Source organism: Cherax quadricarinatus, chromosome 48 (genome assembly GCF_038502225.1).
Source record: "Cherax quadricarinatus isolate ZL_2023a chromosome 48, ASM3850222v1, whole genome shotgun sequence".
In the NCBI taxonomy this organism is placed as follows: Eukaryota; Metazoa; Arthropoda; class Malacostraca; order Decapoda; family Parastacidae; genus Cherax; species Cherax quadricarinatus.
In genome coordinates this window covers 18,392,376-18,408,087 of record NC_091339.1, presented here as the reverse complement: position 1 = coordinate 18,408,087, position 15,712 = coordinate 18,392,376, and the positions used below count along the sequence as shown (strand labels likewise).

The 15,712-nt window shown below is 41.8% G+C and overlaps 1 protein-coding gene across 3 annotated transcripts in view; it reads left to right on the top strand.

The window, feature by feature from the left end:
* Window positions 1–15,712, top strand: part of mino (glycerol-3-phosphate acyltransferase mino) — a 163,811-nt gene that overhangs the window by 59,145 nt on the left and 88,954 nt on the right. Inside the window, exon 1 of one of the 3 annotated variants that reach the window (XM_070094934.1) lies at window positions 22–75. The exons of the other annotated variants lie outside the window; for them this stretch is intronic. The gene's annotated coding sequence lies outside the window, so the exon portion shown is untranslated. Of the gene's footprint in view, window positions 1–21; window positions 76–15,712 lie in introns of those variants that run through there. 3 annotated transcript variants of the gene reach the window in all.

Here is a 15,712-nt window from a genome sequence, read left to right as displayed (position 1 = left end):
TGCTGCTGCTGCTGCTGCTGCTGGCTAGCTGCTCACTGCACCAGTGTACTGGCACAAGGGGTGGTGGTGGGTTGGGTGTGTCTTCACTCTTTCTCCCTCTTATTATAAAACATTCCTACTCGTCTGCTCTAGCTACAGTGTATCGCATGGTGGCTTCACCGGTACCAGTGTGTGACTTTCATCTTATATGATACTGAGAGCACAGGTGATACTGGACTCGGGAATTACTAATCTTCATTCAGTGAATGTAATGGAAATGTAGCACAAGTGGACCGGCCTGTGAATCACCTATGACTGAGAGTGACTTTTGTAACTACACAGCACGTGAGGAGCACAGTTATTCCCTTACCTAGAAGATTTTCTCATTATATGTTGTCTCATCACTTTCAGGAGAAATGATATGCCATTGTGCAGGTAGGAAGGAAACAGTGGTCCCGGTGACAACCCTGGCCAAGGAGGACTCGATTTACTTTACTTTTTTTTTTGCCGTAAATCTCTAAAATAGATTAAAAGCAATGAAAATAATTTCAACTATTAGGACTTTTTTGAGTATTCTGAGAGTAAATCTTATTTTTTTTCATTGTTCCTATACTAATCATGTTCCAAATACAGCCATCGAGAAAGTTCAGATCAGCAGTCAGTAAAAGAATAAAGCTTACGGGCTCAGCAAAGCCGTAAAATGAAAGGGAAGGGACCAGGGGTGAATGAAGTATACAAATAGATGAGAATAACCAGGATATGGTTGAGGTGCTGAAAATTAATTAGCCAAGACAAAACTCGCCAAATGGACTTACGGTTGGATAAATTCAAGCATAGAAAGAGGATTTAGAATACGCTGGGATAGCAGTATGTTGTAGGTGAGCGAAACATACTTCCAAATAGATTTAGAATTCGGTTAGAAAGATACACGAGTAAGAATAGTTTATAATACCCTGGCAAGGGCTTTAGGCCTATTGAGTGCTCCTCTGTTCTTATATCATACTGTTAAAGCTTGTGTGGATGCTGTCTCATGTTAACATTAGTGGGAATGAAAGTTAATGAAATAGAATGATAATACACAGTGAAGACAGATTACATACATGGAGAAATAATGCATCACATTGATATGAAATGCAAATTGTAATCTTGAAGGTGAGTTCAGTTTGATATAGTAGGAAATAACAGACCAGTACAACTTTGCAGTAGCTTCACATTAGATAAAACATGGTTTTACGATATGGAAGATGTAACTAGAAGAGAGGGTGGTATCCAAGATGCGTTTAAGTTTCCAGGAAGTGGCGGGTGGATGTAGCAACTCCGAGAGGAAAGACAGTGTTAAAATGTAAGAGGAGGATAAAAACACGTCGGCACCATATCTTAGAATATAGTATAGTACATGGATGAAGAGGTAATATTTATATAGCATATAAGTAGATGGCACCAACAATCTGGTTGTTCAGGCCACCAATTGGGAGACCCGGGGGACCCCGGAAATCAATTCAGGTAACCTCCAAGGGGCCAACATTTATATAGCATTTAATAAAACTACCCAGAATTTGCGGGAGATAATTTGTAAAACCTGATTGTTGCAGAAACTACAACTGAGTAGATATCGTAGGTGCTATCAACTATTTGGGCTGGTGGGTGTGTACTGTTCTTCAAAGTAGTTTGTTTACTCGCAGGGTTAATGGCGCTGCACAAGAAATTCCTCCCTCAAGGCAAAATTCAAATTATGAAATTCGTTTAGCACAGCAAGAATCCAGGCGGTTATATACACACATTAAATATCCCAGTACTACACATGTCTTATTTACACTTGTTGGTACTTGATACCGTCCTTTATCTATGTAGTGTTTTTCTAAATTATTGACTATGACCATTGTTGGTTTAGCACTTAGGCTTGATTATAACCTAAATTATTAAATAAGTACAAATGTTTGTTCTAAAATTATTAAATTAATATAAAATTAAACCAGATTCTCTCTTCAACAGACTTTTGGGACCATAATGCCTTAGCTAAACGTTAAATAGGAATATATATATTTTCTTGTCAAATATATAAGTATAAACACAATCAGAAAAGAATTAGAAAATTAATTTAGAAAGAACTCGCAAGATGTTAGGTAAATCTTACAACCTTTTAATGGTATTCAAGATGCACTTACCTTTGCCTGTCTGTTTATTATTTGTTCTTAATCCTAATTCCTTCACGGAATTAGGGTTAAGAGAATACAAATAACTATATCTTAGATGATTAAAGGACACTATAGCTAAACAAAATCTTGAATACAAAAGCGTTTCGCTTGGAGGCCAAGCTTTCTCAGGTCTGTAGAGAGTATCTGGTTAGCATTGGCATATATAGGCGGAGACAGCATGTAACGAGGAGGCCAACAAAAACTCCAAGAGAGGCTGTTTTTTTTTCTAAGGGCCTGCAGAATCTGTTTTCCCGATTTCCTTGGAGGATGGGTGCCTCAAGATCACAGAGCTCTTCCGTAGTTCACATTTCCCTGCCACACAGAATTCGAGAAGAAAATCATACAAAAATAATACTCAAAAAAGGTGGGTGCCCCCTACGCATAAAGCGGAGAATCTACGTCATCCCTTGTAATTGTTATAGTACATGTGAGCGAGATGGCTAGGGTGGTATAATAAATATAAGTGAGACGGCTACATATCTGACAATGCTTGATTGAACACCTGTCTTACATTGTAACACAGCAGATTGGCCCAGAACTCTCTCGGCCTAAATGAGCTAATGCTTACTGTGTATTTGCTGTGTGGTCTGAAGCTCGTGTGAATTGTTGCTTTACTACGTTATGTATTGTACAAACTAGGATGCTGGTCTTCAAGCGAAGCCTCTTGATAGTTAAAGCTGCGATTTTTTTTTAGCTTTTCGATTTTATAAGCTCTTTCTCCCAGTATATTTTAGATTGTCCTAAAATATAACTCATTAGAGATAGATGCAGACAAGTCGTACAGAAAATGGGCCAGCAGGTGACTTGCCTAGCATGGGCCAGTAGGCGTGCTGCAGTCCTTATGTTTCTTATATATATATATATATATATATATAATATATATATATATATATATAATATATATATATATATATATATATATATATATATATATATATATATATATATATATATATATATATATATATATATATATATATATATATAAAGGGAAGTACCACCTCTATAACTGGAATGGAGACCCTCATCCTCAGAGAAGACAATAAACGTACCTCGGAAAACTCAAGGTTCTCCCCGGAGCTGTTTGAATATTTTCTTCTCCTACCACCCCCTATATATTTTATATTCTATGTGAACATTTATTGATAAACAGAATACATATGCAGAAAAACACAAACATGAATACAATGGTACAATGTATTAAAGATCATGAATTTCCTCCAGCTCCTTCGAAGCCGGACGCGAGCTAAGTATGCAGCAAGCATTTCCCCTCTAGATGGCTACGCTGAAGCGCTGGAACATGATATATATATATATATATATATATATATATATATATATATATATATATATATATATATATATATATATATATATATATATATATATATTTGCATGTATGTTACACTGTATATCCACGTTTTCACCACCTTAGCATTTGTAAACTAACCCTAACAAATCACAAACGCAAAGAGTAGTAGTAGTAGTATACATAAGTCGCAGGTTGCCACTGTGAAAAGCTTTATTCCCCAAGGCACTGTATTCGCACCCATCCATTTCCTCACCCTCGTATCCAACATAGATACATAAATCATGGCAATGTATCATCCTTTGTAGGCGATACTAGAGTTTGTATAAGAGTGACATCCATCCGATAATAATTCATAAATAATCATGTCTTCCATAATGCGCCTGAAAATGTCCCTTGAGGACATATATCGGTTACTCCTGTGTGGAAACTGTAAAGAGCTGTGTAAAACTAACCACTCAATAGAGTGAAAAATTAACATATGGGCTTACCTGGAGGTTATTCCGGGGATCAACGCCCCCGCGGCCCGGTCCATGACCAGGCCTCCCGATGGATCAGGGCCTGATCAACTAGGCTGTTGCTGCTGGCCGCACGCAGTCCAACGTACGAGCCACAGCCCGGCTGATCCGGCACTGACTTTAGGTATCTGTCCAGCTCTCTCTTGAAGGCAGCCAGGGGTTTATTGGCAATTCCCCTAATGCTTGATGGGAGGCTGTTGAACAGTTTTGGGCCCCTGACACTTATGGTGTTTTCTCTTAGTGTACCAATGGCGCCCCTACTTTTTATTGGGGGAATTTTGCATCGCCTGCCCAGTCTTTTACTTTCGTAGGGAGTGATTTCTGTGTGCAGATTTGGGACCATTCCTTCCAAGATTTTCCAAGTGTAGATTATGATATATCTCTCCCTCCTGCGTTCCAACGAGTACAAGTCAAGTGCTTCCAAGCGTTCCCAGTAGTTAAGGTGCTTGACAACTTATACGTGCAGTAAAGGATCTCTGTACACTCTCTAGATCTGCGATTTCACCTGCTTTGAATGGAGATGTTAATGTACAGCAGTATTCCAGCCTAGAGAGAACAAGTGATTTGAAAAGGATCATCATGGGCTTGGCATCTCTCGTTTTGAAAGTTCTCATTATCCATCCTATCATTTTCTTTGCACGTGCGATCGTGGCACTGTTGTGATCCTTGAAAGTGAGATCCTCAGACATTACTACTCCCAGGTCCCTTACATTATTTTTCCGCTCTATTGTATGGCCGGAGTCAGTAGTATACTCTGTTCTAGTTATTATCTCCTCCAGTTTTCCATAACGGAGTAGTTGGAATTTGTCCTCATTGAACATCATATTGTTTACCGTTGCCCACTGGAAAACTTTGTTTATATCTTCTTGGAGGTTAACCGCGTCCTCAGCAGATGACAGCCTCATGGAGATCCTAGTATCATCCGCAAAGGATGATACGGTGCTGTGGTGTATATCTCTGTTTATGTCTGATATGAGGATAAGGAATAAGATGGGGGCGAGTACTGTGCCTTGTGGAACAGAGCTCTTCACTATGGCAGCCTCCGATTTAACTCTGTTGACCACTGCTCTTTGTGTTCGATTTGTTAGGAAGTTGAAGATCCATCTCCCCACTTTCCCAGTTATTCCTTTAGCACGTATTTTATGGGCTATTACGCCATGATCGCATTTGTCAAATGCTTTTGCAAAGTCTGTGTATATTACATCTGCATTCTGATTTTCTTCCAGTGCATCCAAGGCCATGTCATAGTGATCCAGTAGTTGAACATCAAAATGGTATACAATACCGACAGGTTGTTAGGTAAGACACATATGCAACAGTTAGACAACTTTATTCCGAATAAAGTTGTCTAACTGTTGCATGTGTGTCTTACCTAACGATCCAGTAGTTGTGAGAGGCAGGAGCGACCTGCCCTGAACCCATGTTGCCCTGGATTGTGCAGATTTTGGGAATCCAGGTGATTTGCAATCCTGCTTCTTAGCACTCTTTCAAAGATTTTTATGATGTGGGACGTCAGAGCTATTGGTCTATAGTTCTTAGCTAATGCTTTGCTGCCACCTTTATGGAGTGGGGCTATATCCGTTGTTTTAAGTGACTGGAATTTCACCCATGTCCAAGCTCCTCCTCCATAGTGTACTTAGGGCACGCGAGAGGGGTTTCTTGCAGTTCTTAATGAAAACAGAGTTCCACGAGTCTGGGCCCGGGGCTGAGTGCATAGGCATGTTGTCAATGGCTTTTTCGAAATCTATCGGAGTTAGGGTAATGTCGGAAATCTGGCATACATTTATGGAGTTTTGAGGCTCATTCATGAAGAAATCATTTGGGTCGTCGATCCTCAGACCGATTAGTGGTTCACTAAACACAGAGTCGTACTGGGATTTCAATATTTCACTCGTTTCCTTGTTGTCATCTGTGTAAGTCCCATCCTGTCTGAGTAAGGGCCCGATACTAGATGTGGTATTTGCCTTGTTTTTGGCATATGAAAAGAAATATTTTGAATTTCTTTCAATTTCACTAATAGCTTTAAGCTCCTCCTGCCTCTCCTGGTTCCTGTAAGAGTCATTTAGCTTAAGTTCGATAGTTTCCACTTCCCTGGTCAGCGCCTCCTTTCGTGTATCAGATATTCTAGCACTCCTGAGGAGCTCAGTGACTCTTCGTCGTCTTCTGTAGAGGGAGCGTCTTTTTCTCTCCAGTTTACTCCTACTCTTCTTCTTTCTTAGGGGAATATGCCTAGAACATGCTTCGGCTACCAGGAAGTTGATCCTTTCAAGGCACTGGTTTGGATCCATGTCATTTAGGACATCTTCCCAACATGTTTCGTTTAGGACATGGTTTACCTGGTCCTAGTTGATGTTCTTGTTGTTGAAATTGTATTTTGTGAAGACACCTTCACAGGTACATGCATTCTGCTGTTCAGGACCCCTATGCATGTACGTCTGGACTTTGATTAGATTGTGATCGGAATTAGTTGTTTTTGATATTCTTATGTCTCTTATCAGGTCCTCATTATTTGTGAAGATAAGGTCAAGCTTAATGATAATGTCGGTGGATCTCGCTTTCAAGGATCACAATAATATCACAACTGCGACTAAGATGATAGGATGGATAATGAGAACCTTCAAAACAAGGGATTCCATAACAATGATAGTCCTCTGGAGGTCACTTGTTCTCTCAAAGTTAGAATATTGCTGCACACTAACAGCACCTTGTAAGGTGAGTAAAATTGCAGTCCTAGAGAACCTTCATTGCACGTATCAGCTCAGCCAGGCATCTGAATTACTGGGAACGGTTGAAAGTCGCTCGACCTCTATTCCTTAGAATGCAGACGAGAAAGATGCATCCTAATATAAACCTGGAAAATCCTAAAGGAATTACTCCCGTATCTGCACACAGGAATAATTTTCTACGAAAGCAAGAGGTTCAACAGACGTTGCAAAATGTCTCCACTGAAAAGGTATGCCATGAGTACATTAAGATAACACTAAGTGTAAGGAGTCTAAGATTCATCACTCTCTCATTAAGGGGGGATTACCATCAGACCCCGGGCAGTTTTCAAGAGGAAATTTTACAAATTCCTGAAGTCGGTTTCTGATCAGCCGGGCTGTGGTTCATACGGTCATGATTCAAGGGCTCTTGATCCATGGAGTTCAAACCACCCTTCTAGGCTCAAACCTGATTACCTCTCGTTCTCTAGATGCTGTGCGACCACTGCGGATTTAGCGCTTTCCTGTGAATATAATAATGACAATTGACTTGTTCCTTTGATGGGTTTTGAGAATTTGCCTATGCCCACGGCCTAGTCATGGCTCAGGCTTGTCTAGGGCTTACTTGGTCAACCAGGCTGTTGCTGCTGGTGGCCCACCGGTTCACATATCCATTACAGCCTGGATGATCCACACGTGGAAGACAAAACATATGGGCTAAGGGAATTTTTTTTTCCACTGCAACCACAAAGCTAACTTACCAGGGGCGCACACCCGCACTAGCTTGCATAATGGACCAGTAGCCGGTGTACGCTGAAGCATGTGAGAGTATTCAATATAAGCACGTGTATGGTGGTTTCACAATGAACAAGGAGCTTAGGCACTTGTACACCTCATGCAACTGCACGCGCGAAGTAACATTTAATGTTAAACAGGTTTATTAGTCTTGCCATCGAAAGGCAAAAGTAACTGACATATGGGTATTAAGGACCGCAATTTAGTGGTTGTCAAGAGCTCTACCCCAGGCAGCTAATTTGTAGAATTAACCCTTGCTTCTCAAGGGCACATCCCATCAATTTTTTTATGAAACTCTAATAAGCCATTCGGCGGATCATGTAAAATTCATCAGGTGATTTTTTCCCCTTCATGACTAAATAACAAATGAACTAAGGAGTTTCAAGTAGACCTTCACTGTCGCCTTGATTAGGGAGCGACTTAAGCCTTAGCCTACCATGTTACGTGTCTGGAATAAAACTATTTTTTCATGCCAGCACATTCTTCTGGCGACCCACCAGCTTCCTCTCCAAGAGGGAGGGGGGTGCCTTGATGTAGGGCTCTTGATTCAAGGAATTAGGGTTATCCTCCCTTTTCTTGACTCAGAACTTATTGTCTTCCATTCCCTATGTGTTGTATGGCTTTACTAGCTCATGCTAAGGTTTTGTTAACTACAGAAGCGTACTTACAAAGCAAAATTTTAAAAGCTGAACTCTAGGGTTTTATCAAGTCAATATTTTGACTTGCGCTTTATCAGGTCACATTTTTGTGACTTGATAAAGCCCACTGTGTGGGCGAAACGTAGTCTAAAAAGGATCTCATCATGCTGCATTTGTCTGTTTTTCCATCGTGTCATTATTGTATATCACCATAGTTCTTAATCCTGTAATCACTAGTGTAGTGCTTCCTTTCTATCCTAGGATGCCCGGTCTAAGACATGGCCGTGTGCAAGATAATCACCAGAGCCAGTAACAGCTGAAGATATCTTGTGGATAAATATTATTTTTATAACTTAAGTGCAATATTATATTCAAGAGGCGGGGCGGGGGTGCTTTGATGACGAAGGGCTCTTGATCAGAGGAATTGAAGCCTTGGGATGTACTCGGATTAACTCCCAGTACCCCTACGGGATTACCGCTCCCCCATAAATGTAATAAACATCGAGACGGAGATTGGGTTCACAAAGATGGGGAAGGAATAATGTTAATTGTTGGAATGAAGCCATATAATAATAAAAGAAGGGTATAGTTAAAATGGCAGAGAAAAATGAAACTGGAAAATGTCTAAGTTAAAGGTTAGCAATAAATGGCGAAATTGTGCAAGTTATACAGAATTTGTTGTACAAGGAACGGAGGGAGGAAGATACACTCTTAAAACGTGAAAATAAATGCCGTATCTTCTCGTGCTCCGAGAATTATTTGTATTCTGGGTAAAACTGGTGCTACTTATTTTAACTTGGTGTGTGTATTTATTTGCTCTGTTCGTTTTATTCGTCGTGTTAATTTTACATTCGATGTTATGTATTTTGTATTATCGTCAAATTTTGAAACTTTTTAGTTCCTTCTTTTCTTTCTTTCCTTCTCAGCTTGTATAATAGACATTTATGCGCCTCAGTGTGACAATCCCAGTTGTGAGAGCCGTGCCAGATTTAAAGCTGACAAACTAGGACTCTGATAAGCAGTTCTTTCACTTGTGCCAGCCTTGACGGTCGACTAAGAGAAATGTTACTGTGCATATTATTATTATTATTATTATTATTATTATTATTATTATTATTATTATTATTATTATTATAAAGAAAAAACAATACCTTTGCTGGAACAATTCATAAATAACCGAAATTTAGGAGAGGAAACTTAGATGTTCCTGTCCCTCCTGAGACTTGGCAACTGTTCTGGACAACCCAAAACGTCGTCTAAAGTTTCTCATTCTAAGTATAGTGTGCATTTACGGGCAAGCGCTAAATCCATAGAATAGATCATGAGTAGATACGATCACTGGTACTTTCTATGCCCCTGGTCTGAGCTGGAATATATAAGAACCGACAAGTAAGCTGGAATAAAATGATATATGTACACTAATGCTGTAGAGAGACGGATGTATGACAATGTTTCACATTATTTACACTCATCATCATGTTATCTGTTCTCCCTGTAAACGTGTATAAACTAGACTTCACACAAACTTATCAGTTTGTAAACAGTCAGGCGAACAGACATCTAGCTCTGGCTTTCGCAATTATACAACCAGTATAAAACAGTTTTACATATTGTAATATTCTCGTCATTTTGGTCTGTGAAAATTTATTTACAGACCTGCCTAGAATGAGCCAGCAGGCTTGCTGCAGTGCTCCTTTATGTTCTTATGTTAAATGTATATAATTTAATGTAAAAGATTCATTACAAGGGAGGGAACCTACCTACTTTGGAGAGTTTGCGAAGGCCATTTTAATTGTAATGTCCACGCAATTCTGGTAAGACAACAATTGAAAAAGTGATGAGGAATGTTTCTTTTAGGTAACTCTACCTTGATGGAATGCGATTTATTTATTTACGTTTTACCGTGTTCCGTTGTTTCTTTTATCAACACTGGATATGGATTGAGCACATGGTGTGGGACAACAGTTAGGCTTATAACAGTTTGGAAGACTTCCTGTTGAATTTTGTTTTTATACAGTTGACTTTATTAGCCTACCTCAACTCATTTCAAAGCCCAACTCCTACTAAGGTATACCACCACTCCTAGTATACTACCCACTACAGTCAGCTACACCTTGGTACATATTTACTGCTAGGTGTATTCACCTGCTTCTGTTGAGGCAGCAGGTGTGAGGAAACACACGCTTTTAATTATTAAAATGTTTAATATCCATTGTGCAAGGATAGCATGTTCACCTCTTGTGTAGCCCGTCATCAGTTCCTCTCCAATATTAGACTGTGTGTCTCGCAGTAAGCGGTCAGAGGTTCCATCCTTCACCATTCATTGTGCTAACTGACCTGCACTAGTCCAACGCTTCGCTGCAAATATAATAAAAAAAACTTCATAGTGTTAGATGTACGATAGTGTGAAATTAAAATTTTTATTGGCAAAATTTTAGGGATCTGGCCAGCTCTGAGGCTAGGCCTCCCGGTTGCTGGCCTGGTCGACCAGGCCGTTGGTGCCAACGGTACGCAGTGCAACGTATGCACCAAAACCCGGCTGATCAGGATCTGACCTAAATTTATCAAGTTCCCTCTTGAGGACAGTCGGGGGTTTGTTGGTAATTCCTTTTATGCATGAAGGGAGTGAGTTAAATATCGTAGGGGTTCTTAAATGGAGATATCGAGGGTTGAAGGTAGACACACTTGTTGGATGGTTACGATATATTGTCAGACTGAGATGATGGGAACTGGAGCCCAGTGCCTTGCCTGTCTTCACCTGTAGGTCTACGCCCGAGTGAGGCCAGGGCAGAGGTACGAGCGTACACATGCGCATCCCGTGACGTCACACAGTCACAGGCCTACCTGGAGGTTACCTGGAGGTTATTCCGGGGATCAACGCCCCCGCGGCCCGGTCCATGACCAGGCCTCCCGATGGATCAGGGCCTGATCAACTAGGCTGTTACTGCTGGCCGCACGCAGTCCAACGTACGAGCCACAGCCCGGCTGATCCGGCACTGACTTTAGGTATCTGTCCAGCTCTCTCTTGAAGGCAGCCAGGGGTTTATTGGCAATTCCCCTAATGCTTGATGGGAGGCTGTTGAACAGTTTTGGGCCCCGGACACTTATGGTGTTTTCTCTTAGTGTACCAAAGGCGCCCCTACTTTTTATTGGGGGCATTTTGCATCGCCTGCCCAGTCTTTTACTTTCGTAGGGAGTGATTTCTGTGTGCAGATTTGGGACCATTCCTTCCAAGATTTTCCAAGTGTAGATTATGATATATCTCTCCCTCCTGCGTTCCAACGAGTACAAGTCAAGTGCTTCCAAGCGTTCCCAGTAGTTAAGGTGCTTGACAGAACTTATACGTGCAGTAAAGGATCTCTGTACACTCTCTAGATCTGCGATTTCACCTGCTTTGAATGGAGATGTTAATGTACAGCCTAGAGAGAACAAGTGATTTGAAAAGGATCATCATGGGCTTGGCATCTCCTATCTAAAGCACATGGATGATACTAATATGCTATGCTATATAACACAGGGATCAGCAACTATGCTGACATAAAGGCTGCACCCGACTTGGCATTTGGAGTTGCGTAAAATGTGATCTGTAGCAACAGCAGTGTTCACAAGTTAAAGCTTTAATGCTTGTTCTGCCAAGGTAATTTTACTCTCCCCATGTCTAGTGGGTCGGTGGTTCACGTCGCCAGATATGAACAGAGAAGTGTGTAGAAGTAGGTTACGAAGGTTGTATACACAAGAATTGTGCATGTTACAAGCAGCCTTTATGACCCTTGATAGACTCTGACCCCAATACGCCAACCATAATAGGCAGGCTCAACTCGAAAACTAATCGTATGTGTCTAACCCACCCTTTCAGCTACCTAAGGGCGGGCTTGACGGATACATAGGTGGGAATGATTGAACATTCTGGTCTAGAATCTAAGTGTAGCTATTTTAGGGTTATCTCCCCACTGCCTGGTCCCAGACCAGGCCTCCAGGTTGATGGCCTGATCAGTTAAGCTGCAGATATTAGCAGCACGCTGTTCAACGTAGTCTCTAAGAGCTGATCAGGAACTAACTTAGAGGACTATCAAGCAGTCTTTTGAAGACGGTACCTGAAGGGTACATAGCTCTAGGATGCTTCCGGGGGTCAGCTCCCCCGTGGCCCTATCACAGACCAAGCCTCCTGGTGGATCAAGACCTGATGAACCAGGCTGTTATGTTAGGGGCATGTTCCCTCTTATGTACGAAGAGAGGGTGTTAACAAATCTTGGGTTCTTTACTCTTATTAGTATGAGCTTTAGGCCTTTGGAGTACTCCTTTAGTTTCTTATATTTGTATAAATTCTTTATTTCACCAGTCCTAAACGCTGGTTGTGATCAGTAGGTTTTTCAGGTTTGGTGTGCTATGTAAACTTACTGTTGGATCCTAGGTATGGATTGCTGTTTGAGTCTGGGGTTAAAAAAAAAGAGACGTGGCTGACTGTGGTTGCGTGTGTGATAGCTATGGGAATTATAGGTGTGAATCCTTGCACCAAGGTGACTGCTCTTGCACCTCCCGTATGTTGCTGCTACATGTTCCACCAGATAATATGGAGTCGTTGAGTGAAGTTGCGAGGATGTGGATGAGGTGGGGTTGATGAGTGGAGGTGTGGGTGTACATTTGTAATTTGTAGAGTGTAACTTAATAGGTTTATCCCCTGTTATCTGCTGAGTTTATGGAGGAGAGTCCAGATGGTTTGAAGTATTGACCGTATTGCCTCCGCTGTTAAGAAGTACTGACCTGGGATTTTTGAAAATTCGATCCCTAAGGAAATTCTTGTTGGTCTAAAACTCTGATGTACCAGGACACATAGGATTAGTTACTATTAGCTGTAGCTGGAGCAATAGCATTTTTAAGAAAGCCGGGAATGGCAAGAGAGACAAGAGACTGTTCCAGTAGCCGGAGAGAGCAATGGTAATGGTAAACTTCTTAAAGATATTCTAACCCTCTTTCTGATCTCCAGTTTCTCTTTTTATTATATTTTGTTCCTTTATTATAATACAGTAATGTTGAAAAGGAAGCGTGATTGATTCATTAGTCCGTGGATAGTGATGAAGCAGTGCAGTAAGTAACTCGTGGCCCGAGTGAAGGTATTTACTCTGGTTAAGTACATTGATTATAATTATCACCAAAGGAATTAAGGTGATACCTGAGTATCAGTTTTGACAACGTGGTAGATCAGTATTGGAGATTCAGGTCATTAAATCGGCCGGCCTGTGTGCCTTTGACAACTCAGAAAAATCCTGTTACCAAAAACTTTAAGGGTATCTGCTTGAGAAATAATAAGCTATCAAAAGGAGTCAATTAATGGTGATCAGTGGAAAATGCTAACCAAGTATTAGTAAGTGCTGACTCTGTTAATTAGAGAAAATTCAGTATTAAAGAAAACTTAACACTGGCTAATTTTTTTTACCAAGTTAACATTAAGAAAATGTGAAATTTTGTTTTGTTAAGGTTATTTGATGAAAATGAATGTCAGAATCTTGATGTTAAATATCGTTTAGGAAAGGTTAATTAGATCCAGAATCTCGGTGTTTTAGATTGCCTAACGAATTTAATGATGTTTAATATTTTTGTATTACCCATCATTTAACGAAGATTAAAGTGTGTTGTTTTCCTGCGTTAGCCATCGTTTCACGGCTAACACTTTTGTATGTTTAATTCTAGGGAAACTAAGATTACTGTAGGTACTGCCACCTTTCCCCAGGAAATTAGTGTGAGGAGAGTTATCAGTGGGCTAAGTATAAATCACAGTTTTCTAGAGGAAAGTAATTAGGGATGCATTAAAGAACTTTTCCAGACTGTTTTCCTCAGATGGAGAACTAGGTTACCTTTCTCAGGCTGTGCATACCCTACCCACAACATAGTTTGCCAGTCCACACCCGCCAGTGAAGACTCCAAGAGGATAATTAGGGAGTGTCTAGTAATGTTGAAAAATTATGAAATTGACCCAATTTCGTCACCATGGCTCCACAGCACGCCACCACGCTCCACAACTTGCCATCACCCTCCACAACTTGCCATCACCCTCCACAACTTGCCATCACCCTCCACAACTTGCCATCACCCTCCACAACTTTCCATCACACATCACCACTCTTCACAACTTGCCATCACATTACCCTCCACAACATGCCATTGCAATAATGATTACATTACCAACATTTCTGGTTAAGAAGTCTTATAACACTTAGCGCTTCTATGTGGGTGTGGACTAACCGAAGGTCATTGAGCTTATAACTGATAGTTTCCCATTGCTACCTCTTCAAGGGGGGCTCCTTGGCGTGGTGAAGAGGCTCTTGGTCTGAGGAATTAACCCTGTCGGTCTTCTTCCTCAGACCGAACCTAATTACCCCCCCATTCTCCCCTCCCCTATCCCATCCTCCCCATCCTCCCCTTTTTCCATTCCTCCTCCTCCTCACCCCTCCCTTTTGCCCTTCCTCTTTTTGGCCTTTGGGATTTCTCCCACAGGCACGCTAGTTCCTAGGTAGGGGAAAGGACACCGGGGTCCATCCCATTCCGTTGAGGTTCTTGGCGGTGGCGTAGTTTGCCGTGGAATCTGGATTGCCTGGGGATGTCCCGATCCCTCTCCGGTATCCCGGAGTAGCTTTGGGTGTCTTTCGGGCGACGGGTGTATCTCTGGAAGCCACCTTTCGGATTCCAGGGGTGGTGGCCGAAGGAGGTATGCTTTGTGGCGGATATCCGGCCGCCCTCTCTTTTGTCCACCGAGGTAGCTCGGCAGATGTGAGGTTGCTATCCCGGATTGCTGGTTTACTGGCATGAAGGGTAGGGTATGGCACGGGTTCCATGCTGCATCTGCGCTAGTAGCGGTGTTGAGGTCCTCTTGGGCGCGGAGGGAGATTTCCGGCCCTTTCATTCCTCCTGGGAACTATTCCTCCCCGCTCCCCCCTTTTTTTATTCTTTTTTTTATTTTTATTTTCTTCTTTCTTTTTTTTTCTTAAAAACAAAAAGCAAAGGAGTAACCTAACCATGGCAGCCCTAGTCCATGAACCCACTACCCCCAGGCCCCTTCTTGATACCGCACCCCATTCTGACCCTGCTTTGTGTTTAGACCACTCTTCGGACACTCCTGATGCCCCTGTACCTCTTGCTGGTGCTGTTTCCTCACCCGCTTCAGGTACCGGGGCTTCGACTGACTCCTTCGATTTGTCTGAACTCCGCTCTCCTTTGACTATGCTTCCGGCTTCTCCCTCTACGGTACGGCCATTTTCGAATCGCCCACCCATTTCACACCGGACCAACTCCGGTCCTACTCCTAAACGCCAACGTCAATCTCCTGATGATGCTCCTTCGTTACCTTCCCATTCTACTCGGAAAAGACCGACACGTCAAGCACTCCCTCTCCACGCTCAGTTTCGGACCACACAATGGACTAAATTCTTTACTTTAAGACTGACTTCTTCTTCTGCCTACCTTTCTGACCATAGTATTGGCAAAGCGCTCCTGCGTCATGTTGGCAGAGATATTTCATTTCATGCTCTCAAGAGCGGTACGCGCATCGTCACTGTCCAGAATGCTACCCAAGCTCATGATC